The sequence below is a fragment of the Bombina bombina genome, chromosome 2, assembly GCF_027579735.1.
Source record: "Bombina bombina isolate aBomBom1 chromosome 2, aBomBom1.pri, whole genome shotgun sequence".
NCBI lineage: Eukaryota > Metazoa > Chordata > Amphibia > Anura > Bombinatoridae > Bombina > Bombina bombina.
Window position 1 is genome coordinate 935257036 of NC_069500.1, and position 12267 is coordinate 935269302.

The window sequence follows — 12267 nt, forward strand, 5'->3', positions numbered from 1 at the left end:
TTATTTTTTTTTAATTTAAAAATTTTCATGTCAAAATATAATGGATAAAAGATAGAAGGTCTCGGGTGTTTGAAAGAAAATGCACACAAACCCATTTTACATTGACTTACATAGACATGCGGGAACATACACTCATCTAGCTACATCTAACTACAAATATTATCACATACATACAGAATTAGATACATACAAACAATATACAGCACATTACCTACACAAAACATATTTTTATTAGGAAATTAACACGATTTAGCTACTTTTTCACAGAAGAACATGACGTTACTCACTTTATGCTCAACACAAGTGATGGATTTTATTTCTCTTGAAATTTCTCTCCTCCATTGACTTCTATGGGGAATACGTGCTCGTGCACGCAACCGACAGATTTACCTAACGCACGCAAATTTTTTAGACTTTAAAGGGACATTAAACACTTTGAGATGGTAATATAAAATGATAAATTGTATATAATAAAACAACTCTGCAATATACTTTCATTATTTATTTTGTCCTCTTTGCCTGTAATTCCATTCTGAAATTGTGAGCTTTTCAGTTCCTGTTAGAAATGGAAGTGCAGAACACTGTTAAATAAAGCACAACCATTGGCTGCACACTCTAGTGACCTATTTATAACTGACCCTAATTGGACACAGCAGAGAAGGTAACACAAGTTACAACATGGCAGCTCCCAGTGTTTTATAGACACTAAAACTTTACACTTATTTTGTCACTTTTTAAACAACTAATGAAACTTTAAAAAATACATCTACATGTTAGTCATGGACTAATCTTTTCTTTGAACGCATCATTCTATCTAGCATGTATTTAGTGTTTAATGTCCCTTTAAAACTCGTAATACCAGCGTTACAATTGTGGCACTAATTCATTCTTTCTTGCGTTAGTCCCGCTATGACAAATAGATCAAGAAATTACTATTTCCCTATGGAGTTATGACTTTTACTTGTGTGAACATCACTACAACATCAAATTCTATTACGAAATTACATTACATCAACTAGAAATCACCATCAATTCTAACATGACCAATACGAAATCGGTTTTAAAAATTAAATCATATTTAAACGGACAGAAAATTATTATTTAACATTTCATTATTCACAAACAGTAGCCAATTGTAAACACGTCTCATTTACGTCTATTATAGCATTTCATTTATTCAACTCATATGCTTGGATGAACAGCATATCTACATAGGCTCACCAGATGATGATTGATGGATGCACATACATGACTTTTGGCATTGACTCATACATGTGCATTGATATTCAGGCAAAAAAACAGATATAAACAATGAACACATTTACATCATACAACTACATTGGAAGGTTGGTTAACATTGGATTTTCTTTCGGAATCATGAAACAGAAATTATGGCTTTAGTGTCCCTTTAACATCACGATTCACTCATAATATATCATTAGGTAAGATTAGCACATAATGTTGCTTTGGAAAATTATGATTTTTAATGTATTTATAAAATGTTACATGAAAAATAACATTGAACAGTCAGAGTTTAAAGGATCAATTAAATCTTCTGATTAATTATATTTGATTCAAATCAATCAATAACTTAAAAAATAGTCATTATCGTGGCTTTGTCTAAATATTTTATGCGAACAAGAATCCAGATGTTAAATAATGTTTCATCTTGATTTCTTTAAAGATAATAAGATATTTTCATATAATATATGTATTTATAGAATTATTTTATATATTTCAGATGGACCTTCCACTTCTGGGCATCAGCCTACCGCTCCCCCCAGCCTTAAGCTCCTGCCGCCCCATCCCAGCCAGAATCCACTCCCGGCCCTTCCCAAACTGAACCCGCTCCCAACCCTTCCCGCTCTTACTCCTGTCCTGTCCCTCCTAAAAAACGGTTCCTTGCCCCCACTCGTTTGGCCCGCCTTACATCTCCCCCACCTGCATAGCCACCAACTCTCCAGGCCTCTGGCTCCCCAGCTGTGCAGGCTCCACCGGAGCGGCAACCTAGTCCCCCACCTCACCCCATCCCTCCCCCCATCCCTCCAAATTAAGACATTTACCCTAATCCAAATCCCCACCTTCATTGTCCTGGGTGTCGGATTGTCCTTCCCAGCCACCGATGCCACTTGTTCATCTTCAACAATGTGGCTAGGTCCACCCTCTCCTTCCTCTCCCCCTTCCTGTCCCATTCCTCTTCCCCTTCCTCTCCCCCTCCCTCTCTCCTGCCTAACCTCCTGCCTAACCTCCTCTACAAGCTCATCCCTGAACTCAGCCCTAGTCTCCTGCCTAATGAGCTCTAATAGCTACGGGCTAATCTGCTCCCTATCCCCCTCTCCCAACATACTCAAACAAAATGTGAAGGTGCCCAAATGAAAGGGGGTCAGAATAATGAACAAAAAGTAAAAAAAAGGTGCTGAAAGTGTGAATGGGATATAAATAAAAGAGGGTAAGGGGTATTAAACAGACAAACGTATATGTGGAAAAATACGAAAATGAGGATATGTAAACAATAAGTTTTTTAAGAAAACAAAAACCTATGGGATGAAAGGGAATGGGGTATGGGCTTAAAGGGAATGGGGTATGGGCTTAAAGGGAATGGGGTATGGGATGAAAGGGAATGGGGTATGGAGTGTAATATTAGAGGGGATGTGGTATGGAGTGTATGTAGTGTTAGTGATAAGTGTATGTATGTATTGAATGTGTTTGCGTGTAAATGTGTTTATATAATGAATGTAGGAACAAAACACTCACACACTCACCCAAACAAACTCTCGCTCACTAACTCACACTAACTCTCACTAACTCTCACTAACTAACTCTCACTAACTAACGCTCACTAAATCTCTCTACTCTCAAATCTCTCTACTCTCTCAAATCTCACCAAACCCTCCAACGCCTAGACCTGCACCTAACTCGAAAAAGCAATACAGTCAAAGAAGCCATGCTTCGAGCGTGCTTATATACCCTATGTAAATGTTTAATGATGCACCGGTTTGCAAAGTAAAGGAGGTCCAGGTGTGCTTTCTTTGTAATTAGTTGTATTAGTTGTTTGAATTTGTGCATGCTCATACTGAGTTTGTATTTGTGTAATGTGTAAAATGTGATGATGTCATAGTGATCGTTTTGCATAACATTGTCTAAAAGTAGTGTCTGTAAATATAAATGCTGATTTGTGATGGTCTCTTATTTGTCAAGTGGTGTAAATGTTAATTTATACTAATGTTACGTAATCGGCAATGCAAATGTTTTGTTTGTGTATCAGTGTGCAATTCTTTTTTTATGTTGTTTTGTTCTGTGTTACAAGATCGGAACGTATTTATCGATTCCTCATTTAGTGTAAATGTTGTGCATTATTTTTTGTTTATGATTGTGAATGTTGAATGCGTATGTGCTATGTTGCGTGAGCGATTGTTGTTTGTACATTTGAGCTGTGTTTTTGTTGTGCATTATTTCGTATACGTAATATGACAGGGCAGTGTGTATTTCTCGCAAGATCGAGTGTTATATGAAAAATCTGTGCTTTGTTAATTTAGCCTTGATCTCTATGGGAGAATCTTTAACGCACCCGTGATTACGCTTAATAAATAAACGCGGTAGTCGTGTTACCGCGACGCGTTACGAGGTTGTTTTCAGACTCGTAATACCTATGTTATAAAAAGTGTGCAAAGGAAATAACGTACAAGTAATTAGCGAGCAGCCATAATGCAAAACTCGTAATCTGGCCGCTAGTTTTGTGTTAACCTTTTTTCCAAAAAGCTTATGTTGTAGCTGTAGGATGTACTCTTACCTATATATATACTATATATATATATATATATATATATATATATATATATATATATATATATATATATATATATATATATATATATATATATATATATATATATATATGGAGAGTGACTAAGCTATCTCTTTGTCTCATTATGCTATGGATAATCCTGTAAATATTTTTTCACAGCTTGAAACTTTTTGACATAAATTATCACTATGAATGTTTACCAAGCTCTTAGCCAATCACAGACTTGTATATGCATATACTGTGAAGCTTTGAAGATACTTAGTAGGTGTGTATAAGTGTGGATATAAAAAGACTATGCAGATATATAATGAAGTAAATTGGATTTTATTTTTGAGATGACATAGCCAAGGAACTGGATCTGAACTCGCATTTCTCCAGTTTGGCTACCAGAGAATTGTCTCTGAGGTGAAGAAGTACCTGTCTCACGTGTTCATGATGATTCTCAAGGGTGGAGGAGAAAATAAGGATGTCATTTAGATAGACGATGGCAGTGTGATTGAGGAGACCATGGAAGACATAGTTTACAAAGGCTTGGAAGACTGCAGGGGCATTACACAGCCCAAAAGGCATTACGAGGTATTTGTAATGCGCTGATCTCATGTTGAAGGCAGTCTTCCATTCATGCCCTGCGAATATATACGAATAAGATTGTTCACCCCATGCAGATCCAACTTAGTGAAGTAGCAAGCATTTTGGAGCGAATCCTAAAGTTCAGTGATTAAAGGTATAGGATAGCCATTCTTAATAGTGATGTTGTTTAGGGCTCTGTAGTCGATACAGGTTCTGAGCCCACCATCCTTCGTACTGACTAAAATTAGCCAGCCCCAGCAGGAGAAGAGGAAGCGCAAATAAAACCTTTAGCTAGGTTCTCTTGAATATAATCCTCCATGGCCTTGGTTTCAGCTTTGGAAAGTGGATAGGTCCTCCATTTAGGAAGTGGGGCTTCAGGAAATAGGTCAATTTTTCAGTCGTAAGGACGGTGGGGTGGCAGCACATCAGCTGCTTTCTTTTTAAACATATCTGTAAAATGTTAGTATACTGATGGAAGGCTTGAAGGGGTCTTTAGACTGGCTATGGGGATGTGGTGCAGAGGAGTAACCTTAGCCAGGCAGGAGTGGAAGCAGGATTGACCCCTGGAGGTCACTTGTCCCTCAGTCCAGTCGAATTGCAGGGTTGTGTATACAAAGATAAGGAAGACCAAGGATGACAGGCTGTGCTTGGGAATGAATGACATCAAACTCCAACTGTTCGGTATGAAGGACTCCCACAGTCAGGGTTAGGGGTGCTGATTCGAAATGGAATAACCCTGACCCAAGGGGAGTGCCATCCATCCAGAGTAGTTATTTTGAGACATTGTTTTTTCTGCAGGAGAGGCAACCCTGTCTGAATCATAAAACGGTGATCAAGAAAATTTCCAGCTGCCCCTGAATCAATGAAGGCTTGAGCGTGGACAGAATTCTGAAGGAAGGAAAGGGTAACAAGTATCAGGATCCAAGAGGAGTGAGGGGATTTAGTAGAGACCACACTTAGAGGTACTCCAGTTTTATCCCCTAAGCATTGGCTTTTCCCAGCAGAAAATCCCAGTTCTTTAGTTGGTGTGAGTTAGAACCACAGTAGAAACACAGTCTCAATCTCCTTTTCTGTCTTTCAGATTCTGTGGGTTTGAGGGAGGAGAGATCCATAGGTTCCTCTACAGAGGTAGCTGGAGGTGATGAAGGGGTAAATGGTCTAGAGACCGGAAGAGTAGAAGGATAAGAGGGAAGGATTCTACGAGTTCTGTCTCTCTCAGCTTGTCTTTCCTGAAAGCGAGAATCTATACTGATACAAAGTTTTATGAATTCATCCAGGGAAGAAGGAATGTCACGATAGGTAAGCTCATTCTTGATGTGCTCATGCAAGCGTCCCCTAAAGGCCGCCTTGAGAGCGCTGCTGTCCCAACTGGTCTCAAGTGCCAAGGTGCGAAACTTGATGGCATATTGTGTCACAGTTCTATTCCAAGAGACAATACTCTGCAACAGAAGTGCAGCCAGAGGTCCCAAATACGGAACATAATGCAGAAATTAAGGCATCAGCATCGTTCACAAGTTGAGCGTCCTGTTCCAAAAGGGGAGAGACCCAGGCTAGGGCCTTGTCTTTCAATAAAGAAATTACATCAGTAACCCTTGACTGATGAGACTGGAAGGTGTGAGGATCATTGCGAAAGTGCAGTCTGCACTGGTTGAGAAAACCCCTACAGTCAGTAGTACCATCATACTTGTCAGGCAATGGTATCCGGGGTATACTCCCAGGAGCAGGGGAAGAAGGTGCAGCACTAGTAGCAGGAACCGACTGTGTAACTATGGGAGTAGAATTCTTCTTTGCAACCAGCGAGGAGAGCATAGCAGAAATAGCTTCTAGTTTGTAATCCACATTCTACAGGTGTATTGCATGGGTTCCTAGCATGGGTGCCTGAAGAGAGACTGCTCTTACTACCTCATTTGGGTCCATGGCCCAAGTATAATGTTAGACTCGTGGGATATCTCTCTATCGGACCAAACTTGGCCAGTAGTCTTCCTATCCCGGCATCAAGTGGAATGATAGGAAATATCCCTTAGCAGAGAGAGTTTGTGAAATGAGGTAAGCAGTACTCACAGTAAGTAGGGTAGTCCTTCACAGCAATAAGTTGAAGGCAGAGTCCGGCAACAGGAAGGCAATCCAGCAGTATAACTGTTCAGGGTAAACCAGGAACAGGCAGGAGTCAGCAACAAAAGGAAATCCAGCAGGATTACAGTTCAGGGGTAAACCAATAGAATGGCCAGACAGTCAGAGTTCAGCAATGGTAAGGCAATAAGTAATACAAGAGTTAACCAAGAAGACTGGTTAGACAGGCAGAGTTCCGCAACAGTGTAGCAATCCAGCAGTTCAGGGGTTAAGCAGGCAGAATGGTCAGACAGGCAGAGTTCAGCAACAGTGTAGCAATCCAGCAGTTCAGGGGTTAAGCAGGCAGAATGGTCACACAGGCAGAGTTCAGCAACAGTGTAGCAATCCAGCAGTTCAGGGGTTAAGCAGGTAGAGTGGTCAGACAGGCAGAGTTCAGCAACAGAAATTATCAAACAAAGAAACACAGCATCCAGGAGACACAAAGTGGACTGAGGCACTTACATAGGAATTTTTCATGCCACAGGAGGAATCCGGACTGGCATCAGAGAGGGCATGCGGTGATGACCTCACCGCTAGTGCCAGAAGCTACCGCGGTAGGAAGGAGAGGCATGACACCTTGTACCTGCTATTAGCTCAGCCCATACTCTGCCCAAACCCTAGCAATAAAAAAACTGGGCCCAGCATACCTTGTGAGACAGTGGGATGACTTTACACACAACATCATCTTACATAAACATACCCCAGAACTCTACTGGGAAACAGTTAAGGCAGTTTTAAGAGGGGACATTATAGTTTACCTTACCAAAAAGAAAAATTACAAAACAGCAGGGAAAAGCCATACAATGATGAATTGAGGGCCTATGTAAAGTATCGACAATCCCCAAACACAACAAGCAGACGACTATTTCTAAAAGAGAAAAGAAAAGGATACATTTATCTTTCAAAACACTATACACCAGGAGAATAGGAGACAGGGCAGATTTCTGAGAGATGGAAATAGAACGGGCAAGTACCTTACCTCGTTAATTAAGATCAAGCAAACCAACAGAGGTATCCCAGTTATTAAGAGAGGGGGATCTTTTACCCATAATACAGCTGACATAGTGACGGAATTTACAGAATTATATGCAAATCTATATACAACACAACCGGCCAATGTAGACGCACAAAATAACTTTTGTAAGAGAGTTGTTTTACCCAAACTTTCCCCCCGACCAAAATGAGAAGATGAATGCTCCAATAACACCGGAGGAGTTGCAGTTTACAATAAAATCCTTAGCTTTGGGGAGGGCACCAGGCCCGGACGGACTCCCTACAGAGTTCTATTGTATGCTTACTGACCAGATCACCCCCACATTAGCTCACTTATTTAATAGCTACTTCACCCACTCACAACGGCCCTTAATAACTTTCTCAGCAGCCAATATTTTGGGCATTCATAAATTAGGAAGGGACCCCACACTAACTGACTCCTATAGACCCATCTCCCTCCTTAATGCCAATTATAAGGTGCTGATGAATCTCCTAGCCAATCGTCTTCAATTTTAAACAGCATTTCAGTTTACTTCTGTTATCCAATTTGCTTCATTCTCTTGGTATCATTTGTTGAAGGAGCAGCAATGCACTACTGGTTTCTAACTGAACACATGAGTGAGCCAATGACAATTATTATATAAATGCAGCCACCAATCAGCAGCTAGAACCTAGGTTCTTTACTGCTCCTGAACTTACCTAGATAAACCCTCCAGCAAAGGATAACAAGAGAAAGAAGCAAATTAAATAATAGAACTAAATTGGAAAGTTGTTTAAAATTGTATGCTCTGTCTAAATCATGAATGTCTAATTATGACTTTACTGTCCCTTAAAGATTAAAATGGTTCAATAAAATAGAGGATTTTATTTTTACAGTACAATTTCCCTTTAAACTTGAGCTATTTGGATCCTCTGAATGCAGAAGAATGTAGCCACTCTTGGCCTTCACAGATGGATTTATTCATGTCTACTTAAGACTGAATGTCATGAAACAGTTACAATCGGACAACACCGTGATCTACTGTCAGAAGTTAGAGACCTGTTTGTATGTAGATCACAAACTACATTTTTAGAACAACCAATGTACAATTTCACAAATTAAACAGCAGGTGGCAGTGTTTCCTTCTCTTAGAACTTATTTTTATTTGTTTTGGAAATATTTTGTACTAGCTGAGCTGAAACAGCAATACTACTATACCAATACATATAAGTAAGTTACAGATAAAATAAAATAAATACATGTATTCCCTTTAATACTTCTTTAAAAGTATTTATAATAATGGTTTGTGGAAGTCAAATATGTAATTGTATTAAAGACAGAGGTTTGAATTCCAATCAGTCAGAAGCCATTCCAATATACAAGAGAAGCTGATTTAGAATGTAGTAGAGTTGCTTAAAATAGGCAAACATGGGGTTTCAGCAGGTCAAATGTGTAAAACTTGAAAACTCTAAGGTATAGGGGAGTTTTCATGCTAAAAATGAATTTGAAAATCAGGTGATAAATGGATTATTGTAAGGTTTTCTTTCTTTTTTTTTTTATTCATTTTTATTGTTTTGAAACAAACACCAAAAACACAAATAAGTAAATCATATATAAAGTCAGTATATAATATACAAATCACTTCACCTATAAGAAAAAACAAAAAGAAGTGAGTATATCTATTAAATAAGGCTTATCAAAAAATATGTGTTGTCTCATCTGGAATCAGCTAGTAAAGGTGCCAGTGTATCATTCCTTTGACACAACAGTACAAATAACTAAAGAAAGAAAGAAAAAGAAAAAAAAAAGGGGGAAATTTTAAAAATGTTTATAGGAAAATATGTAAATCGCCACCGGTCCCAATACTCCCCCAGTCCCCTATCCATCCCTCCTGTAATCTTCTTCTAGTGCTTCTGGATACTTCAGTGAATTCAGAAATGCAAGTCAAATGTTTCTTTAATAAATGGAATCAAGTAATTGTGTCATATACAAAAGAGATTCAGATACAAATAATCTCCCCTTTCAGGGGGAATACATTTATCGAACTGGCCATTGCTAGGAATAATTATCCTGATTAAAATCGTGGATACTTGGCAATACTGTATTGTAAGGTTTTCAGATGAATCGGAATGGGTTCGAGCCTCATAAAAATCCATATAATGTGCTTTGCGTCAGAACTTTGATAGTACTGGAATAAGAATTAAGATAATTCATTAGGCATGCAGCTGAGTCAGTCCTAAAATAGACTTAAACTATGTATTTAACTTTTTTGCAAGGGTTAAACTGGATCTCCAAACCATCTACATATTCTGAGATTGTCTTTGTTTGAGAGCTTTGTCTTACTTTCCCTTTAGCAGCTAACAAGATCACCTCTGCAGATGTTATGCTCTGTTTGCACAAAGCGCACCTGTAACCCTCCCCCCCCCCCCCGTCTTGCATTTACAGAACACCCTCAGTCCCCCCACCTAAAAACCTCATCAAGCAATATACCTGCCTGCCTGACCTGGAAGATGCCTTGAAAATGTTGTGAAGTATGGGTTACCATGAAGCATTCATATTATAAAAAGAAAAAGAAAATGCTGTAACAAGGAAAGCAAATTATGTGTCTTTAAAAATATTTAAAAAATATATAAAAAAAAGCAAAATTAAGCTTTCCAAATTGTTTTTTGGCTCTCGATTTTTATGTGTAAAGGAAAATGGAGTTAAAGGGATAGTCTAGTCCAAAACAAACTTTCATGACTTTTCTAACCGCTTGACTTTCCTGAAGCCACTGGCGCTTCCCTGATGGGATCACGGTCTGGATGGCGTGACTAACATCATAGGGTCGCCCCCTGACGTGATCCCACCATTGAAATCTTGTGATCACGCACACGATCGCGAGATTTCAATTTGTTTACATCTGAACAGTTGTTCCGATGGAGACACGTTATCCCCGGCATAAAAGGTTTAAACAACCTGCTCTCACTACTTTGCTTCACCAGCTGTATGCAGGTGAAGTTTGCTTAAAATTCACAATACACTTATTTTAACCCTTTGAGTGCTAATGACGGCTCTGAGCCGTCACGGAGTTTCTTACTCTGGTGCTAATGACGGCTCAGAGCCATCACTAGCACTCTCCCACCTTGAGGGAGATCTGGGGGCTCCCACACGCTCCTACCCCAGCGATCGTGCCTGTAGAGGGACAGGAATCGCCGGGGCTTCCCATTTTGCGTGGTGACGTCATGCGCAATAACGTGATGACGTCACCGAGCAACTTTATTTATACTTAACAATGTTAAGTATAGGAGCAGGGGGCATGCTGCTTAGAAGCCTGTATCTCAGGCATCTAAGCAGCTACAGACCCCCAAGACCCATCATTGGAAAGGTAATCGCATAACCTTTCCAACAGTGTAAGTATTGGGGGATCTGAAAAAAATTAAAAAAAAAAGTTAAAACATTGTTTTAAAAAAAATAAAAAAATAAATCTTAGCACCCAGGTGGGAAAGTGCTTAGCACTCAAAGGGTTAAGTAACATTAAAGTAATATATACTAAAATATAGAGAAAAGCAGGAGTTAAATTGTAATGAAAACATTTCAGTTTTATTTTGAATTGATACAAACGGAGTCTTTATATCAGCCCCAGGGGTTTTCTAGTTACCTTCTCTCTCCCATGTGAAATGTTGTATCCTAAAGAGCTTTATTACGTTTTATGGAAGGCATCTCTCATCTCTCTTAAATTTTCAGGCTCCTCCCCTTTTCTAAGAAAATTCAGTGAGTTGTGCCCCTGTGAAGTCTGTTCTATAATCTTTCTCCAAACTAGAGAATGTTTGATTATCTGATCCATAGAAAGTAATGACGCTGTCTGGGAAACTGAAGCTCACTGTTTTTCAGCTTTAATTTAAATAAAAGACATGCAAAGTGCAATCTAATTGTTAAACGTTACACATAAATATACAAAGTATGAGCCTAATGTGTTAAAATTAAAGTGAAGGTAAAGTTTATTAAATTCGAATATATCAATTAATTCTTTCACCACAGAATAAGCTAATCGCTAACTTTATTTTATATATATTTTTTTTATTTTTCTTGTATTTATATCTATATATTTCCCTACCGTTTCAAAGATAACTCCTCCCAACCTCTATTTCCGGATAATAGGTGCTGTGACGTATAGAGCGGTCCCACCCGCTCTATACGTAATATCAGAAGCGTGTTCACAATGAACATTCTAAATGCGCATGCACAAATCTGACATAGCAATCACAAATGCGCATGTGATAGTGGGCGAAACAGAGCAAACAAACGGGAACGCGCTTCTACTCAGAAATGAAGACTGTAGCGAATGAGCATAGCATCAAGTAGGCGGATGACGTGGGGTCACGGCCGCCTAACGACCAGATTTTCAACTGGCTGATCTAAAAACGTGACCAGGACATAAAAAAAAAACCGGGTTGATTTTGCGGAGCATTAAAACCAAGATTACTGGATTTATAATAAATATTTTAAAAAATCATGAATGAAACTCCTATTTATTTCTAACAAAGAATTGGATTTTGTAAAATCACAATCCTAAAATTTTTTGAAATACAAGTTTAAATATAATAACATTTAATCTGAAGTGTAAAGTGATATAAAATGGAGAAAAAAGTGTAAATGCAGCAGAACTGTCATGGCATGCAGTGCTATATTGCACTGGGCTTGTCTCTCCTTTACATACAGAAATGCAGGGAACTCCCCTTGGGAAAGTAAAGCAAAATCTTCCTTTTGAATATTTCACTAGTGATCTCACAGTGCTGGAGGATCATGTTAGAACATCTCACCTGAGCAGAGA